Genomic DNA, 17,597 nt, shown 5'->3' with positions numbered 1-17,597 from the left:
GATCGGATATATATATATTTATTTATTTTTCTTAATGTGTGTGTATTGTTAGGTTTTACCGCATTGTTGGAGGTAGAAACAAGCATTTCGCTGCACCTGCGATAACATCCGCGAAATGTGTACAGTCTATTCAATAAAAATAAACCTCTACTAAATCAAATAATGTTGAACATTGTTAATCAAAGTGTATATTTCTAAATTATGAGTTCTGTATCTCACAGCTGCATTGAAGAGATGTTTAGGGAACTACAGGTGAAAGGCCCCCTGCAGTGATCCACAATATCCACAGGATGTCACCAGCTACATATCTTGCTTCCAAGGGCTCAGAAATGAGAGAAGTCCCTCTTGAAATCCAGAGCTTAAACAGAAGTCCCACATAAAATAAGTAATTGCCAATAATTAATGATGAAATTCATGTTCGATTTATAAAAATTGTGTGCAATGCCAAGCTTTAACTGTAAGTGATTAGGATCACTAGGATATAACTAAATTGCACCCCTTACAGTAGGCTTTGGTGTCAACTGTCAAAAAGATGTCAATAGTGTAATTGTAGCCATTATTACACAGCTTTCAGACGGGAGCCAGGACTGTAGGCCTAAAGGGGTGTAATAAATGGTACATTGGGTGGCCTATAGGTGATGGGTTAGCTTAGGAGATCATTAAAACTGCTTTTTAAGTGCATGTTTTTTTGTTGTTGACATATTTTCTCAGTTTGGGTAGACCATCAATGTCCTGATCAGTCTCAGCATGCACATTAGTACGGGTCTAAACTAGTTCTACTGAAAAAAGACTCCACCTTTTCCTTTAACCGCCCACCCTTTCCTGTTTCATCAAAACGTTAAAAAAAGGAGTGCGGTTCAATACGAGGGGTGCGTTCAGTTTGATTAAACGTTCGCTACGTTGCCTAACGGCTTCTGCTGAACGGAACGTTCTTCAGAGTTCTTGAACAGACTGAGGGACGTTTGGTGGGTGTGGCGGGGTGTGGCTTGAAGAAATGAGTGACATTTATATCGAAGCGGCCATGCTGACAGCGTTCCCCAACCCCATTTTTAAACTTCGTTTCCGTTTAATTGAACATTGCATTATTACCTTTTTTCGTACTGAACTTGGCCCTGAAGGACGACACACCACACCACTTGTTTTAACGGTTCTCTCTTCTAACTTCTCACGCTCTCCACCACTTTGTTCCAGGTAGGTAAAACTTTTATTTCACTAATTATAGCATACGTGCTGTTCTGTATAAAATTAATTTGTGAATTAAACTATAAAAATAAGTTTAACTATTGCCTGCGGCCAAATAGGTTACCTGTTTTACAATCTATAGTATATGGTTGTTTGTCACTGTAGTCGCCTATTATATTACCATGCATAGGATTAGTCATGGTAGCGGATTTGAAAACCACTTAACTTGATAAACTTTGTCAGTGAAGTTAGGCATTTTATTTTTGTAACTGCGTCATGTGGCTATGCAGTCCCTATTTCCTTCAATTTTGACAGTTTTGTTGTCAACATCACTGCGCGCCGCATTGGCCACAAAGTGTTTGAATCAACGTAATTTGTGAACGTATTGTGACGTTGAATCTACGTGGGAAATACATTGGATTTGAAAAAAGTCATCAACGTAAACGGTTGATTTGAGTGTAAAATTTCAACCACGGGATTACGTCATCATGGTAACCAAATTTCAACAGAGATAAACCTTGTATAATATATGTTGAGTTGTACCTTTTTAAAACAATGTCAGACCATTGACTCTATCCACTTATCAGAAGGAAAAAATATATATAAGCAGGGCAGCACTTCCTACTGGAAAATGTATCTATCTACAGCTACCCTTCGGTCTCCCACCCAGGGTTTTAACCAAGCCCAGCCCTACTTAGCTATGCTATTTGTCACTGCCTATTAACAATGTGCTATAGTGAGAATGACTGACTGTTTTTTTTTAGATCTCTCCACTTAAAACCTAAATAGGTTCACTGCTGTTATCGAAGTCATTCCAAAGGTTAGGTTTAACAGAGCAAATGAAATGTGACAATACTATTGGGCATTTGCAAATTCAACAATAGCTATTGTTTCAATTCAACCCAGAATAAAACAAAAAATAGACCATACAATAGGCCTAGGGTTTCAAGCTCAACCTCCTGGTTTCAAGCTCATTTAAAAAAATGTTTTTAGTGATATTGAATTATTTGGTTATCAACTCAACGAAGTGTGGAGAGTCTGAACTGAACACATTGCTCCTGTAAGTGCCAGGGCAAACCAACTTGACCTTGGGCTTCCGTTGCAAAGCATTCCACTTTCCCATGAAGGCTCCTCTCACTTTCCATTGCTCTCTTTTTGTCCAAGGATACAATCACTGTCAAAATACACACTGATGCCAGCGATGAGCTTATCAACATGAATGATTATTCTGTATATTCAACTCTTCAATGGTAGTGTGGATAAATGATTTGTTCCATTGTTAATGGTTACCTCCATGTATGTTGATTATGGAGGATTGTTATCGCTCACATCACAAGGCTATTTCTTTGACATGTAAGTTTAAAACTATAGCGAAATATTTTAATGGGGTGTGAGAAACTGCTTCAAGGTGACTGGCCCTGTTTGTTTTCTGGTGCTAATGTAAATATTAGGATCTTAATGGAGCGGTGTCACTGTTTACACACAGTATGCATCATGTTACTATCGTCCGATGAGCGTCAATTGTCAACGGCTGCTGCCTAAAGGGATAACCTTGTCTCCAGGCTAATTGCGCAAAGCGATTGTGTCAGATGTGTCAGAACATTTTCAGCCTGATTCCCGGACACTGATTAAGCCCCAAAATAAAATATAGGCTTTTTAGTTCAGGACTGGGGTTCATCTCTGTCTGTGAAACCTACAGTATAGGGAAGGAAGACCCAGACTGGACTGACTAGAATGCTTTGGGTCATCATTTTATGCTTTTGCTCATTGCTTGATTGGCCATAAAGCAAAAGACTGGTGTCTGAAAGGTTGCTGGATCGAATCCCAGAGCTGACAAGGTAAAAATATGTTCTGCCCCTGAGCAAGGCAGTGGATGTCGATTTAAGGCAGCCCCCCAGGGGTTGGGTTAAATGCGGAAGACACATTTCAGTTGAATGCATTCAGTTGTACAACAAACTAGGTATCTGCTTTACCTTTCCTTCTCCCAGGTAATTTCCCCCCCAGCCATCTAGTAATTTTAAAAATGTATTTAACTAGGCAAGTCAGTTAAGAACAGATTCTTATTTATGACAGCCTACCCCGGCCAAACCCAGATGACGATGGGCCAATTGTGCGCCGCCCTATGGGACTCCCATTCACGGCCGGTTGTGATACAGCCTGGAATTGAACCAGGATCTATAGTGACGCCTCTAGCGCTGAGATGCATTGCCTTAGACTGCTGCTCCCTTAGACCGCTGTGCCACTCAGGAGCAGTGCTCTAATACAGAGAGGACAATGGCTTAACTTGTTCCTCTTAAGAGTTGGCCAATTGCTCAACTCTCCCATCAGATTAAGGCATTTGCTTGTGTCCTTAAGAGGAGCCTCGTGATAGCTAAAATGAAATCACTTACTTTGCCTCAGCACATTGAGTTGATAGAAGGCACTAAAAGAATACTTTTTTTCATGTAAGACTTTTGCGGACCAACTTTCTCTTTCACGTACACTGTACTCTGTGGAATGTTTAGTCACCTCAGACAGCCAAGAAATCTGCACCTGGATCGAACATCAACATAATTTCCCCAAGCAACTCATTCTAGGTTTACCATAAGCGTTCAATGGATTAATTAATTGATTCGATATGGGGCGCTTATTAGTGTGTGGAAGTTATTTTCATAACAGAGGCAATGCATTCCTCACAGACATTATGGATGCTGTTATTCGATACATTGCATAACCTACATAGTCTTGTATAATCCTACGCTGTCTGTGAGACCTGCTCTACACTAAAAGCTCAGACGCACCAGTAGGATTGTCAAACGTTTTCCTGCCAACAGCACTTAGCACCTCTGTTCAGTGTCGGCAGTCAATCTCTTTTGTGTTCACACAGCAAAGACCTTGGAAGCAGTCAGCCACTTAGCCTTGTTAAAATACTCCAAACCAGAAGGTGGCAGTAGAGTTGTTTGTTAATAATGCATGTCTGTGTGTGTGTTGCTTATGGTCTTGATTCCAAGCTAACTGCGCTAATGTTGCTATTTTGTAGAAAGCCCTTGTTGATACAATTTTTATTTCACCTTCATTTAACCATGTAGGCCAGTTGAGAACAAGTGGTCATTTCAAACTGCGACCTGGATACTAGCCAGATGGCATCAGTTAGAGAACTACCTAGAAAGATGACGAAGAAACAATTTTATTCACTCTCTATAATTCCATACGGCAAGTGCTAGCTCATAGCTAAATATTTAGCTAGCTAGTTAAGGTTAGCATATTTGCTAGCTAGCACAACATAGCTAGTGCACTGTCCTTTGCTAACTCCGCAGCTAACACAGGCAGCTATTTCATGGAAACTAGCTAATCCATTATGATTTAGTTATGTCAATACTAGCTGCCGTGATTAGCTAACTTGGAGGACGTATTTAGTGTTGTGTGCATTGCGTCTGTGCACTTAGCTAGCTCCTATCCCATAGCCTACATTGCATATGAAGTGTGACTGGCTTATCCGGGGATGTACGGAGAAAATGTTGTCTGATTGGCTCAAAGTCAAGTTGTTGGCAAGCCATTGCAATTCTACAAGTAGAATCACTAGGTTCGTTGCTACCGAGTCAGCAAGCAGCAGGTACCGCTTTTGTTCTACATGCTTAGGAAAAAAATGCCATCTAGAACTTAAAAGGGTTCTTCGGCTGTCCCCATAGGAGAACCCTTTGCAGAAACCTTTTGGTTTCAGTTCCAGGTAGAACCCTTTTGGTTCCAGGTAGAACCCTTTCCATAGGGTTTACATGGAACCCATAAGGATTATACCTGGAACCAAAAATAGTTATTGTATGGGGAAAGCCGAAGAACCCTTTTGTAATGAAGGAAAGGCCTGTGATAAGTAGATATTGGCAGTCTAACGGCAGTGAGATTCTAGGTGTGTTTCATGCATATTATGTCAAGTCTGACTTCAGGATGTTACCTTTTAACCACATGTTAGGGAGGGACCTTGGACCTTGTCCATTGTGATAGAAAAGGTGAGGATGTGAGGAATTGACGAAAGATGAATTGAGAAAGCCTGTGTCAGTTGAACCCTTTATCTGGCAAATTAGTAACTACCCAATGGGCAAAAACATTTACATTTACGTCATTTAGCAAACGCTCTTATCCAGAGCGACTTACAAATTGGTGCATTCACCTTATGGTATCCAGTGGAACAACCACTTTACAATAGTACATCTATATTTTTTGGGGGAGGGTAGGGGTTAGAAGGATTACTTAATCCTATCCCAGGTATTCCTTAAAGAGGCGGGGTTTCAGGTGTCTCCGGAAGGTGGTGATTGACTCCGCTGTCCTGGCGTCGTGAGGGAGCTTGTTCCACCATTGGGGTGCCAGAGCAGCGAACAGTTTTGACTGGGCTGAGCGGGAACTGTGCTTCTGCAGAGGTAGGGAGGCGAGCAGGCCAGAGGTGGATGAACGCAGTGCCCTTCTTTGGGTGTAGGGACTGATCAGAGCCTGAAGGTACGGAGGTGCCGTTCCCCTCACAGCTCCGTAGGCAAGCACCATGGTCTTGTAGCAGATGTGAGCTTCAACTGGAAGCCAGTGGAGTGTGCGGAGGAGCAGGGTGACGTGAGAGAACTTGGGAAGGTTGAACACCAGACGGGCCGCGGCGTTCTGGATGAGTTGTAGGGGTTTGATGGCACAGGCAGGGAGCCCCGCCAACAGCGAGTTGCAGTAATCCAGACGGGAGATGACAAGTGCCTGGATTAGGACCTGCGCCGCTTCCTGTGTAAGGCAGGGTCGTACTCTGCGAATGTTGTAGAGCATGAACCTACAGGATCGGGTCACCGCCTTGATGTTAGCGGAGAACGACAGGGTGTTGTCCAAGGTCACGCCAAGGCTCTTAGCACTCTGGGAGGAGGACACAATGGAGTTGTCAACCGTGATGGCGAGATCATGGAACGGGCAGTCCTTCCCCGGGAGGAAGAGCAGCTCCGTCTTGCCGAGGTTCAGCTTGAGGTGGTGATCCGTCATCCACACTGATATGTCTGCCAGACATGCAGAGATGCGATTCGCCACCTGGTTATCAGAAGGGGGGAAAGGAGAAGATTAATTGTGTGTCGTCTGCGTAGCAATGATAGGAGAGACCATGTGAGGATATGACAGAGCCAAATGACTTGGTGTATAGCGAGAATAGGAGAGGGCCTAGAACTGAGCCCTGGGGGACACCAGTGGTGAGAGCACGTGGTGCGGAGACGAATTCTCGCCATGCCACCTGGTAGGAGTGACCTGTCAGGTAGGACGCATTCCAAGAGTGAGCCGCGTCGGAGAGGGTGGAGAGGAGGATCTGATGGTTCACAGTATCAAAGGCAGCAGATAGGTCTAGAAGGATGAGAGCAGAGGAGAGAGAGTTAGCTTTAGCAGTGCGGAGAGCCTCCGTGACACAGAGAAGAGCAGTCTCAGTTGAATGACCAGTCTTGAAACCTGACTGATTTGGATCAAGAAGGTCATTCTGAGAGAGATGGCAAGAGAGCTGACCAAGGATGGCACGCTCAAGAGTTTTGGAGAGGAAAGAAAGGGATACTGGTCTGTAGTTGTTGACATCGGAGGGATCGAGTGTAGGGTTTTTGAGAAGGGGTGCAACTCTCGCTCTCTTGAAGACGGAAGGGACGTAGCCAGGGGTCAAGGATGAGTTGATGAGCGGGGTGAGGTAAGGGAGAAGGTCTCCGGAAATGGTCTGGAGAAGAGAGGAGGCGATAGGGTCAAGCGGGCAGGTTGTTGGGCGGCCGGCCGTCACAAGTCGCAAGATTTCATCTGGAGAGAGAGGGTAGAAAGAGGTCAAAGCATAGGGTAGGGCAATGTGAGCAGGACCAGCGGTGTCGTTTGACTTAACAAACGAGGATCGGATGTCGTCAACCTTCTTTTCAAAATGGTTGACAAAATGGTTGACAACAGGTTGAATCAACGTTTTTTCCAGGCCATTTGAACCCCCAAAATCAGTATTACGACCTTGAATTAATGTGGAAAAAGTCATCAACGTAAGGGCATTTTGTTTTTCACCTAACTTTTAACCTAAATCCAATGACGTGGTGAAATATTTAATTGATTTCACTTTGAATTCACAATAGTTGACAACTCAACCAAATGTAAATCAAAATGGTGATGTTGAACTGGCATCTATGCCCAGAGCGTAGTTCCTTTTTTCAAGTACGGAGATAAGTAAAAAAAATTCCCTTTCTATTTATCAGAAGGGAAGTGGTGACCTTGTGTGACCACCCATACAGAAGTTAAAAGAGGAAGGTGTTTTTGAAATGTGTGTCAACCCTACACACAGTCCCACTTTGATACCAATAGTTATAATCATGACAGTTGTAAAGAATGATTGACATGTTTTAGTGTTATGATGAGGTAGAAATACCTGCAAATATTTATCCTGACCACTGACTCACTCTCTACCCTCCTCCCAGTTCCCACCTTTAGAGGGTAGTAAACATCCTCCAGCCAGGTTTCAAATGCATCTGATTGTTTGGAACAGTTATAATTCTGTAATGAGCACTTTTTTTCAAATGTCATCTGAAGCAGGTAATGTTGTCCTATGTTGAAACCAGTTCTGATAAGATATACGTCAGTAATAATTGTGGAATGGTGTTTTTGGATGACGTTGTTGAAGTAATAACCAGTACTACCTCTTGGTTATTATCTTAATGCAAATGCCAGGAATAGCCTAGTTTGAGGTGGTCACCTAGGTGACAGAGCTGTCACCAGGGGCTGTACTCTACACAACCTTGGAAAACTACTGAGTGACACTTCTCTGTAGAGCAAGTGTGCCATCCCGCCGGCTTGCTGGATGGTTGTCTGTCCTCCCCCAGTAGTCAAATATGTGCCGTTTTCATTAGGGTTGTAGTATGACAAAGATTCATTCCATAGATGGAGTAGTTAGATAAGGTAATGCAATGTTGAGTAAACATTTTGGTGGTTTACTCAAGTAGTGAATGAGAGATGGAAATTGACTTTTTAAAAGTGAATATTTTATTTCAAGGTACGTTTTTTTTAGTGCAGAAGTAGGGTTAAAGAAGGGGTGCTTATTATTGTTTTTAAACAGAGGTGAAAGCGCAAAGGCAAGCTTCTGATCCATTGCACAATCATAAAATAACAGAATATCACATTAATTTCAATGAATGGTGACGTTGAACTTGTTCCACTTTTCTAAGAACCTCTAGTATGGATCGAGTTCATACAGAACCATGCTGGGTGTGTTATAAAACCACATCCTGGCTTCAACTTCCCTTTCCTGTCAAATAAAATGGCTGGTGCTGAAGTTAGGTGAAAACAAGCTGGTGGAGACACTGTGCTGGGACATGATAGGTTGTCCCTGCCTGGAAACACCCATTTTTGGCATCAACGTAGTAAGTAGATCATTCTGTCACTGTTATTAGTCAATACCTGTCATTCACATAACAAGAGGGGAGTGATAGTGCAATAATAACCTTACAGTATACTGGTATTTGTGATTTACAATATCCATTACTAGGAGCTGAAAGACTAGAAAGTTACAAAACGTCATGGTGAAGCCCCTCCATCCTATAAATTAAACAAATAGGCCTAAGTCATACAAAAGAAATGCCAAATATATGTACATACACACACAGTTGAAGTCGGAAGTTTACATACACCTTAGTCAAATACATTAACTCAGTTTTTCACAATTCCTGACATTTAATCCAAGTAAAATTCCCTGTCTTAGGTCAGTTAGGATCCCCACTTTATTTTAAGAATGTGAAATGTCATAAATAATTTCTTTCGGCTTTTATTTCTTTCATCACATTCCCAGTGGGTCAGAAGTTTAAATACACTCATTTGGTAGCATTGCCTTTAAATTGTTTAACTTGGGTCAAACGTTTCGGGTAGCCTTCCACAAGCTTCCCACAATAAGTTGGGTGAATTTTGGCCCATTCCTCCTGACAGAGCTGGTGTAACTGAGTCAGGTTTGTAGGCCTCCTTGCTTGCACATGCTTTTTCAGTTCTGAACACACATTTTCTATAGGATTGAGGTCAGGGCTTTGTGATGGCCACTCCAATACCTTGACTTTGTTGTCCTTAAGCCATTTTGCCAAAACTTTGGAAGTATGCTTGTGGTCATTGTTCATTTGGAAGACCCATTTGCGACCAAGCTTTAACTTCCTGACTGATGTCTTGAAATGTTGCTTCAAAATATCCACATAATTTTCCATCCACATAATTTTCCATCCTCATGATGCCATCTATTTTGTGAAGTGCACCAGTCCCTCCAGCAGCCAAGCAACCCCACAACATGATGCTGCCACCCCCGTGCTTCACGGTTGGGATGGTGTTCTTCTGCTTGCAAGCATCCCCCTTTTTCCACCAAACATAACGAGGGTCATTATGGCCAAACTGTTGTGTTTTTGTTTCATCAGACCAGAGGACATTTCTCCAAAAAGTATGATCTTTGTCCACGTGTGCAGTTGCAAACCGTAGTCTGGCTTTTTTTATGGCGGTTTTGGAGCAGTGGCTTCTTCCTTGCTGAGCGGCCTTTAAGGTTATGTTGATATAGGACTCGTTTTACTGTGGTTCTAAATACTTTTGTACCTGTTTCCTCCAGCATCTTCACAAGGTCCTTTGCTGTTGTTCTGGGATTGATTTGCACTTTTCACACCAAACTACGTTCATCTCGAGGAGACAGAACGCGTCTCCTTCCTGAGCGGTATGCCGGCTGCGTGGTCCCATGGTGTTTATACTTGCGTACTATTGTTTGTACAGATGAACGTGGTACCTTCAGGCGTTTGGAAATTGCTCCCAAGGATGAACCAGACTTGTGGAGGTCTACAATTTGGCTAATTTCTTTAGATTTTCCCATGATGTCAAGCAAAGAGTCACTGAGTTTGAAGGTAGGCCTTGAAATACATCCACAGGTACACTTCCAATTAACTCAAATGATGTCAATTAGCCTATCAGAAGCTTCTAAAGCCATGACATCATTTTTTGGAATATTCCAAGCTATTTAAAGGCACATTCAACTTAGTGTATGTACACTTCTGACCCACTGTTATTGTGATACAGTGAAATAATCAGTCTGTAAACAATTGTTGAAAAAATGACTTGTCATGCACAAAGTAGATGTCCTAACCGACTTGCCAAAACTATAGTTTGTTAACAAGAAATGTGTGGAGTGGTTGACAAACAAGTTTTAATGACTTCAACCTAAGTGTATGTAAAAATCTGACTTCAACTATATACATACATACATACATACATACATACATACATACATACATACATACATACATACATACATACATACATACATACATACATACATACATACATACATACATACATACATACATACAGTGGGGAGAACAAGTATTTGATACACTGCCGATTTTGCAAGTTTTCCTACTTACAAAGCATGTAGAGGTCTGTAATTTATATCATAGGTACACTTCAACTGTGAGAGACGGCGTCTAAAACAAAAATCCAGAAAATCACATTGTATGATTTTTAAGTGATTAATTTGCATATATATATATATGCAGATTCCGTCTCTCACAGTTGAAGTGTACCTATGATTAAAAATTACAGACCTCTACATGCTTTGTAAGTAGGAAAACTTGCAAAATCGGCAGTGTATCAAATACTTGTTCTCCCCACTGTGTGTGTATATATATATTTATTTATTTATGTTGATTGAGTCCCAAGCCCACTGTATGCCATCTGATCCATTGATCCACTACCGGTTAATTCTTCAATCCCAAAAGAATGGGAAAGATGGGTACCGTATTAATAATACCAGAATTTCAGACGGTACCTTTCTTATCCACTTGGAGTTGAGTCATATAGCTTCATCAACATAACAGAAGTGGTGGAACATGGCCTAATTTGACATTAGGCCATTAAGTGATCTTTAATGTGCCATCTGAGATTAAATGGTGTGCAATGTCGTAAATAGCTCAGCCATTTTATTCAATTTCAGAAGAGACTGCTTCTTTTGTAGAAAATCAGCATGTTGTCTTGGTAATTTTACTGTGTATTTCATAGCCTGTAGCTCATTCCATTCAGAGAGTGGGGAAGGCCTTGGTAGTGTTGCACCATAGTACAGCATAAGGGTGGAAATATCAGGAGACATGTGCTTACTTGTGTAACCATTAGAACACATACAGACACATGACGTAACCTCACTCACACAAACCTGGGGCGTAGGCCTATTCACTAGAAACCAAACCAAACAAGTTTCAAGTTTTTATTAGTCGTATGTAGGGGATACGCATGGTATACACCGTCCAACGAAATGCTTATTTGCAGTTTCCTTCGCGACATTGCAACAACAATAATAAAAGATAAGAATATGAACATAAAGTAAATGGTTCAGTAGAATAAACATTTGAGCATATGTATAATACAGAAAGGCACAGTGTTTATAGTCCCAATATTTACATGTGTATTGGTGAACGGGGGATGTGGGGGCAGTGTAATAACAGTCTGGGAGCAGCAGTTGGGATGTGTGCGTGCTAAGGTGCAGAGAATCAGAGCAAGTGGGCAGTCCAGTTCAAATGTTAAGCATTCTGATGGCTTGTAGATAGAAACTGTCTGAGCCTGTTGGTATCAGACGTTATGCTCCGATACCGTCTGTTTCGAGTAGATGTCCTGGATGGGTGGGACCACGGTCCCAGTGATGTACTGGGTCGTCTTCACCACCCGCTGGAGGGCCTTCTGGTCGTGGACGGAGCAATTCCATGATGCAACCGGTCATGACGCTCTCGGTGGTGCAGTGGTAGTGTTTGGAGAGGACCCGGGGCGGCAATGCCATGTTTCTTCAGCCGCCTGCTTGGAGCAACAGTGAAGTGGGCAGGGCAGGGCATTACGGATTTCTTCTCCTACATCTGCAAGCAGAGTCTGAACATCAGACAGGATGGCATTGTCTCCCTCAATCCGTGCAATGGCTACTGCTATAGGTTTCAGGAGTTTCGGGCTGTTTACCACTCTCCCAAAATACATCACCAGGTGGATCCTCTTGATGGTGCTGTCAATATCGGCAGACTGTGAAATGGCCATAAAGTCAGACAGCTAACGTTAGTAGCCTAACCAATTCGCTATAATATTAACTGTTGCCGTTCTTCAAGTTATAACGCGTTAGTTGCTTACTGGACCCTGGCAATCTGTGTGAAATGTTAACTAGCTAATGAACAAACTATCTGAACTAACAGTATTGTTTCCCTCTACACTAAGCTGTTAATTTTCTGAATGAGAGAATTGGGTGAAAATGAGGCGTTTCTTGTTAAACAAGTGGAGCTGGGCCTGGCTTAAGCTGGATGCCACTATAGAGGTGAAAGGAACACCACACACTTTCCCACTTTTTCAAACCAAGGCAAAGTTGGTTTTATATTTACACATTCATCAGAAATTCACCATTTGTCACAGGAACATCAAACTAGGTATGATTTATTCTATAAATGTCTAGCATAACCTTTATTTTGAGGAACAATTCCAGTTTTGACTTGATAGAAATACATAAAATCCTATCAAATGCCATTTAAAGCTATATAAATCAATAACGTTTTCACTGATTATGACAATCAAAGGTTGTAAAAGTATTCTAGACATTTATAGAATAAATCAAATCTAGTTTGATGATTCTGTGACATGGTGAATTAGTTATTGATTTATACACCTTTAAATTGCATTTGAAAGATGTATTTCTATCAAATCAAAACTGGATTTATTTATTCAAAACAGGATTTATTTATTCAAAACAAAGGTTGTAAAAGTATGCTAGACATTTATAGAGTACACCATAAATATTTTTATGTTTCTGTGACAATCAATGAATTAGTTATTGATTTTTATTATTTTAAAATGGCTTTTGGCGAATGTCTGAATGTGTGAATATAAAACCTTGGTCTTTTTCAATACAGTGGATAAAAAGGGGTATGCCAGGTGTACTCTCTGCCTGAAAGAGATCAATTATGCTAACAAAGGGTATCATGCTCTGTTGGCACATTGTAGAACAAATGTGCAGTGTAGCCCAAAGATATTGCTTTAGTTGTGTTGAACTTGACAGTAACGTGTGTGTGTGTGTGTGTGAGGGGGATTATTGAAATGTTTTACTCAGTGAACGTTATTTTTGCACACGTGTAGCCTTGTGCACTTGATCGATATCTATTATAGAGCAAAAATAGAATGCCTGTTTGTTTCATTGTATTTCTACTTTTTTCTCCCCCCTAAGTGTGTGTGTGGTCACAAGCGTTCTATTATAAAGGCCTTCATGGCTAACTGCAATATTAGTGTATTGTTCTTTCTCAAGACTTGAGTGTCATTTGCAGTAAGGTCTAGGTAACAAATAACTAACATTGGATTGCTTTCTTTACATTTTTTAGCTGTGAGTTAGGTTCATATTAACCACTTTTTATTTTACACACCGAGACTGATCATGTAGATCATATTTTTTGTTGTTTAATTAGTTCCAACCTGCATTTCCCCCTAGCAGGGATGTTTTGCATGTTTCAGTGGGCCCTCACCAGTTTGCTTCCCTGTATATTTACCAATACCATATGTTGGTGTAGAGAATCATGCATGTAGTAAAAAAACAAAATTAAACAGGAATTAGTGCAGGTATAGAAATAAGTGAACCCCAAGTTGCATTGGTTAAATTAAGTAGTTAAGTAGAATCAGGTGGGTAAATAATTTGATACCAAATGAACCAATCAAAGGAGAGATTGTTTGGGCGGGACTCTGATAAATAGAGGTAAGAAACCTGGTCGGTTTGGTGTTACCCATCCAGGTGAATACAAAGCACACCATGCCGAGAGGAAAGGAGATCTCAGAGGACATCAGTCTGGGGAAGGCTGTAAAATCATCTCAAAAAGATTTGAGCTTCATCAGTCCACTGTCAGGCAAATCATTTACAAATGGAGAGCATTTAACATGACAGCAACTCGGCCTGGAAGTGGACGCCCTTCCAAAATATCCCCAAGAGCCTCGAACAATAATAAATCAGGTTAAAGCCAACCCAAACAACATCTAGAGATTTGCATACTTCCCTTGCTGCAGCTCAGGTGACAATAAGAAGAACACTGAATCCAAATGCCATTCATGAGATGGTTGCTAGGAAGAAGCTTCTGCTGTCAAAGAACCAAACTGCCCATCTTAAGTTTGCCAGAGACCACCTGGACAAACCTGAATGTTTCTGGAAGTCCATTCTCTGGACCGACGAGTCCAAAATTGACCTTTTTTTGGATTGGCCAAGCCAAAGTCCTGACCTAAATCCAATCGAGATGCTGTGGCAGGACCTGAAGCGGGCAGTTCATGCCAGACACCCCTCAAACCTGTAAGGAGGAGTGGGCAAAAATCATGAGACTGATTACTGGCTATAGGAGATGTTTACTCCACGTTAACGCTGCTAATGGAGGTGCCACAAGCTATTGACTGAAGGTGGTAATATTTTTGCACATCAAATCTGAGTTTCTGTTAAACTACTTTTGTTCAATAAACAATATAAATATATATTTTTTTTTGTTTCTGTCATTTACTTGGAATGTCTGTATTACGAGTTGGGGTTTCGATAAGGATTTTGTTTATTTTATAACAAAATAATGACCAGCACTGTATGTTTTTTTAATTTTTTATCTGGCTTTGTTGGCTCTTCCATATTGTCTATCTACGATAAGCTACCCAGGACAGGACTGAAAACAGCCCATATTAATATATGTAACCTTAGAAATAAGGTTCATGAAGTCAATAACTTGCTAAACATCAGATGTTTTTTTTAAACCTAAACCAAGTCAGTTAAGAACAAATATTTATTTATAATGACTGCCAAACCCTAACCCGGATGACGCTGGGCCAATTGTTCGCCACCCTATGGGACTCCCAATCACAGCCGGTTGTGATACAGTCTGGAATCGAACCAGGGTCTGTAGTGATACCTCTAGCACTGAGATGCAGTGCCTTAGACCGCTGCGCCACTTGGAAGCCCAAATAAGATGAGCTAAGATTCATATAATAGCCATTTCTGAGACTCACTCAGATAATTCAATAAAAGGATATAACATCTATCGAAGAGACATGAATGCTTATGGGGAGGTGTTACTGTGTGTGTGTATGTATGTATGTATGTATGTATATTCAGAGCCATATCCCTGTAATGCTTACAGAAGATGTTATGTTAAGTGTTATTGAGGTATTGTAATTGGTTAAACAAGTTTTTCCAACAGTATGCTAATCACTGGCAGCAAGCTGATAGGTCTGCTGTTAGAACCAGTAAAGGCCACTTTACCGCTCTTGGGTAGCGGAATTACTTTGGCTTCCCTCCAGGCCTGAGGACAAAGACTTTCCTCTAGGCTCAGATTAAAGATATGACAGGTAGGAGTGGCTATAGAGTCAGCTACCATCCTCAGTAGCTTTCCATCTACGTTGTCAATGCCAGGAGGTTTGTCATTATTGATCGATAACAATAATTTTTCCAAAGTGGGCAAACTTAGGTAGAAAATGCCAACAATGAACAGTGAGCCATCGTACTCATGCATACAAAAACAAATAATGAAAGAAAAGCATTGTAAATAACATTTTGTAAAGTTAGTGTGGGAGAGGTAGAAAAATAGTTATTGCTCAATAATGACAAACCTCCTGGCATTGACAACTGAGGTAACTGACTCTATACCCATTCCTATCTGAGCATAGAGGAAAGTCTTTGTCCTCAGGCCTGAAGTCATTCCGCTACCCAAGAGTGGTAAAGCGGCCATTACTGGTTCTAACAGCAGACCTGCCAGCACTTTAGTATACTGTTGGATGTTTTGTTGTTGACTAATTACAATGCTATTTCTCTGTAAACAAATGAACAACAAACTTTCAGCATGCTTAGAGAGAAAGGCACTCAACATGTACTGCACTGACACAAATGACTGATGATTGGTTAAAATAAATTGATAATAAGAAGATTGTGGGAGCTGTACTGTAATATTTCAGTGTAGCCTTTTATATTATTGACCATAACCTGTTGTTGAGAACTTGTGCGGCTTTTCAACCTCTGCCATATCGTGGAATCAAATCAAACTTTGTCACATGCACTGAATACAACACTTACCGTGAAATGCTTACTTACAAGCCCTTAACCAACAATGCAATTCAAGAAAGAGTTAAGAAAATATTTACCAAACTAACGAAAGTAAAAAGTAATACAATACAGTATCAAGGCTATATACAGGGGGTACTGAGCCAATGTGTGGGGGTACAGGTTAGTCAAGGTAATTTGTACATGTAGGTAGGGTTACTATGCATAGATAAAATGGCGCGAAGCAGCAGTGTAAAAACAAATGACCCCCCCCACCACCACCAATGTAAATAGTCTGGGTGTCTATTTGATTAATTGTTCAGTAGTCTTATGGCTTGGGGGTAGAAGCTGTTAAGGATCCTTTTGGTCCTAGACTTGGCGCTCCGGTACCGCTTGCTGTGCAGTAGCAGAGAGAACATTCTATCTAATAGAACTCACAGGGTTTTCTTTAACGGAAGCTTCTCTAATGTCAAGCATGTAAAGTGTGGTGTACCGCAGGACAGCTCTCTAGGGTCTCTACTCTTTTCTATTTTCACCAATGACCTGCCACTGGCATTTAAACAAATCATGTGTGTCCACTTATGCTGATGATTCAACCATATAAGTATCAGCCAACTAAACCCTTAACAAAGAGTTGCAATTGATTTGGAATGGGTGGCTAGTAATAAACAGTATTGGAAAAAGTACCCAATTGTCACACTTGCATAAAAGTAAAGATACCTTTTTAAAAGAAAATGACTCAAGTGAAAGTCACCCAGTAAAATATACTTAAGTATCAAAAGTATAAATAATAATTTCAAAATCCTTATATTAAGCAAAGCAAATGGTACAATTTTTTTTTCTTTCAGGTACAAATAGCCAGGGGCACACTTCAACAGTCAGACAATTTACAAATTAAGCATTTGTGTTTAGTGAGTCTGCCAGATCAGAGGCAGTAAGGATGACCAGTGATGTTCTCTTGATAAGTGTGTGAATTAGACAATTTTCCTGTCCTGCAAAGCGTTCAAAATGTACCGAGTACTTTTGGGTGTCGGGGAAAATGTAAGGAGTAAAAGGTACATTATTTTCTTTAGGAACGTAGTGGAGTAAAAGTTGTCAAAAATATAAATAGTAAAAGTACAGATACTCTAAAAAAACTACAAAAGTAGTACTTTTACACCACTGGTAAAGAAATGGCCCTGAACATCTCTAAAACTAAGAGCATTGTATTTGTTTCCCTAAGATCTAGACCTCAGTGGAATCTGGTAATGAATGGTGTGGCTGTTGATCAAGTTGAGGAGACTAAATTAATTGTTGTTACCTTAGATTGTAAACTTTCATGGTCAAAACATACAGTGCATTTGGAAAGTATTCTGACCCCTTGACTTTTTCCACATTTTGTTACATTACAGCTTTATTCTAAAAT

At 40.8% G+C, this 17,597-nt stretch overlaps 1 protein-coding gene across 1 annotated transcript in view; it reads left to right on the top strand.

Moving 5' to 3' along the window:
- Positions 1–1,070: 1,070 nt before the first annotated feature.
- The window catches only part of elovl1b (ELOVL fatty acid elongase 1b), a 30,280-nt gene continuing 13,753 nt past the window's right edge, over positions 1,071–17,597 (top strand). The window contains exon 1 of the mRNA XM_029695623.1: positions 1,071–1,191. The gene's annotated coding sequence lies outside the window, so the exon portion shown is untranslated. The remainder of the gene's footprint in view (positions 1,192–17,597) is intronic.

Source organism: Salmo trutta, chromosome 17, assembly GCF_901001165.1.
Source record: "Salmo trutta chromosome 17, fSalTru1.1, whole genome shotgun sequence".
Taxonomy (NCBI): domain Eukaryota; kingdom Metazoa; phylum Chordata; class Actinopteri; order Salmoniformes; family Salmonidae; genus Salmo; species Salmo trutta.
This window is presented reverse-complemented; position numbering and strand designations above follow the sequence as displayed.